This window comes from Frankliniella occidentalis, unplaced genomic scaffold (assembly GCF_000697945.3).
Source record: "Frankliniella occidentalis isolate FOCC.00 unplaced genomic scaffold, Focc_3.1 Scaffold63, whole genome shotgun sequence".
NCBI lineage: Eukaryota > Metazoa > Arthropoda > Insecta > Thysanoptera > Thripidae > Frankliniella > Frankliniella occidentalis.
In genome coordinates this window covers 972,115-974,528 of record NW_026267193.1, presented here as the reverse complement: position 1 = coordinate 974,528, position 2,414 = coordinate 972,115, and the positions used below count along the sequence as shown (strand labels likewise).

Sequence of the window (2,414 nt, the reverse complement as noted above, 5' to 3'; positions counted from 1 at the left end):
GCTTGGCGCCACCGCGACTGTCCAAGTCGGGATCAAACGAGATCAAGGCACTTCCTCTCCCACTCTGCCGCTGCTCTGTGGTCCCTGGTTGGTTGCAGCCTGCTGAAAATCGATTCCCCGAAACAAGGAATTTCCTTTGCAATTAGCCATTGAATCAAAGTAATTTTCCCATGATAAACTTGAAAAAAAAACATGAAAAAAAATGAACCTTTGAAAAATCTGTTCAACTCAAGGAATGGTTTGTCGTTGGACAAAAGAAATTCCTCTGAAACAAAGGAAAAATTTTCGTTGTGTTTTTCCAAGGCTACAGTTATACTGTACAGCATGCACGCGTGTGGGCTGGTTGCCTACTCGCTCTGCCATAAGGCGCCTTGTCGTGAGCAACTCCGCCAACTTACTTGTGGGTCTTCACTTTTCCTTATTTCGATGACTGCCGTTCATTTCGATGGACGGTAGTTGCCTACCCTGCAGGCGCCCCCTGCCCCCTCTCTTTAATATACACACACACGCACACGGCGGCAGGTCGTCACCGTGTGGGCCGGAGTTTGGCCCCGGAGCCGGGGAGGGAGTGAGAGAGAGAGAGAGACTCTCAAGTGACTGAGTGGCCGGCCGCTGCCCAGTTTATGAGGTGATGAAAGTAATCAGGTTGGAGCGGAATCCAATCTCTCTCTTCCTCTCTCGTCCCTCCTCTCTCCTCCTCCAGGTCGGACTACACACACCTCTTCACCATATCATCTCTGCCTTTTTGCTGAGATACAAACACAACAATATATACATATGCGTGTGTGTGTGTGTGTGTGTGTGTGTGTGTGCAAAGACGATTCCCCGGGTGCGTGCGGACCCGACGCGGGCGCGTATAAGCTGTCGATTTACTGCGGGATTTAACGCGTGGCATTTTATTTTGCGAATTTTTGATGGCTGAAAAAGGTCTTATTGAGATTGTGACTGAGAGTTATGGAGGAAAAAAAACACACACTTTTGTTTTAAAAAATGTGTTGTTGTTTCTTGTTCCTGTCGCGCGTCTTTCCCTTTCTCTCTCTCTCTCTCTCTCTCTCTTTCTCGCACACCTAGGGTTCCCGGGGCCTCTGTTTTACTGACCCGTTCCGAGTGCAGCGCCGCGGCAGCCTGCCAGAGGGGCGTAACTGCTCTAGGCGCACCTGAACCCCCTCCGGCCCGCGTCCTGCCCCGCCGCACCCTGCTGGCCCCGCCTTGACCACGCCTCTCACCGGGACTCCGGTGACGAGAGGCTGGCATACAGAGAGTGTTTTATTGCACGGCCGTAGGATGGGCTGCCCCGCCCGAGCGAGCGACCATTAAGCAACGTGAAATTTGAGCAGCACTAAAGGCAAAATTATGTCCGCTAGGCGGCCATCACTCTAATGGACGGGCGAACACGGGCGGCAGCGGCGGCCATCGCACCGGCGCGTAAAACGAGATAATTCGAAATTACGCGCGCTTTTTGTCGCGCTGATTATATTTCTGCCCCTCCACGACCTTCGTAATTATAATATCGCCTTATGCACAAACAAATTATTCTTGCAACATAATCAAGTGTTTGCGCGGACCTTCATAATAATTCTTCTTCTCGTGCGAAAACTTTGCAAAACGCTTGATGATTATGATGGTGATGGTAATGATGATATTTTTGCGCGGCAGCGTTTCTGTCCGAGTCGCGGCGTGCGGTGTTTGTTCGGCTCCACTTTGCTGCCCCGAAGCCCCATGTTGCATTAATGCACCTCTTCCTGCCGCTCTGCGGACCGTGTAAAATGCGCGCGCGGGGAAGTACCTGCTTCGAGCACTGCTTGCGCGGGGTATGTGCGAGCGCGTGTTATATTGCGTGCCTGCGGGAAAAAAAAACTTAAAACTTCAAAGTATTTGCCGCTGATGTATACCGTACCGTGTGTACCGCCGCAGCATATAGCTCAAAAAGACGCAAGGGATGTTGTGCTGCGCAAAAGTGTGTCTTAATTTCTTGAGCCGTCTGTTACTTTCCCTGGATGATATGGAACATTATATGTTGATGACCGGTTGATGATCATTGTTTATGTACTGATGATGAGGTCGACGACAACGGTGATGATCATATGAATGGAGATTGATCACGATGATAACTTAATTAACTTAACACGCTTAATTGGAACCCTGATGAAAATTATCTGTTCGTTTAAAAATTTAGAATTAACTTTTCCGTTCAAAAAGTTATGTTTAAGCAAACAAACAAACAAAGAAATAGTTCCGAGCTATACTGTTCCCTGCGAAATTCAGCACCAAGCGAGACTTTAAGTGATAGGCTTCTGATCAAAACTTAAGAGAAGTGTCGTTAAATTGCGATTGGATCACAAGCTTGAATTGCTAGCATCAACAGCTCCAAGAAATATCATTAAATCGCTGATCGCTGGTACTGTCAGGTTGAA

General features: G+C 48.5%; 2 protein-coding genes across 2 annotated transcripts in view; one reads left to right on the top strand and one right to left on the bottom strand.

Annotated features, from left to right (window-relative positions):
• Positions 1-2,414, top strand: part of LOC113213107 (protein Wnt-5b-like) — a 46,954-nt gene that overhangs the window by 3,120 nt on the left and 41,420 nt on the right. The window lies entirely within an intron of this gene.
• LOC113213104 (uncharacterized) overlaps positions 1-2,414 on the bottom strand; it is an 11,083-nt gene that overhangs the window by 2,625 nt on the left and 6,044 nt on the right. The gene's annotated exons all lie outside the window — the stretch shown is intronic.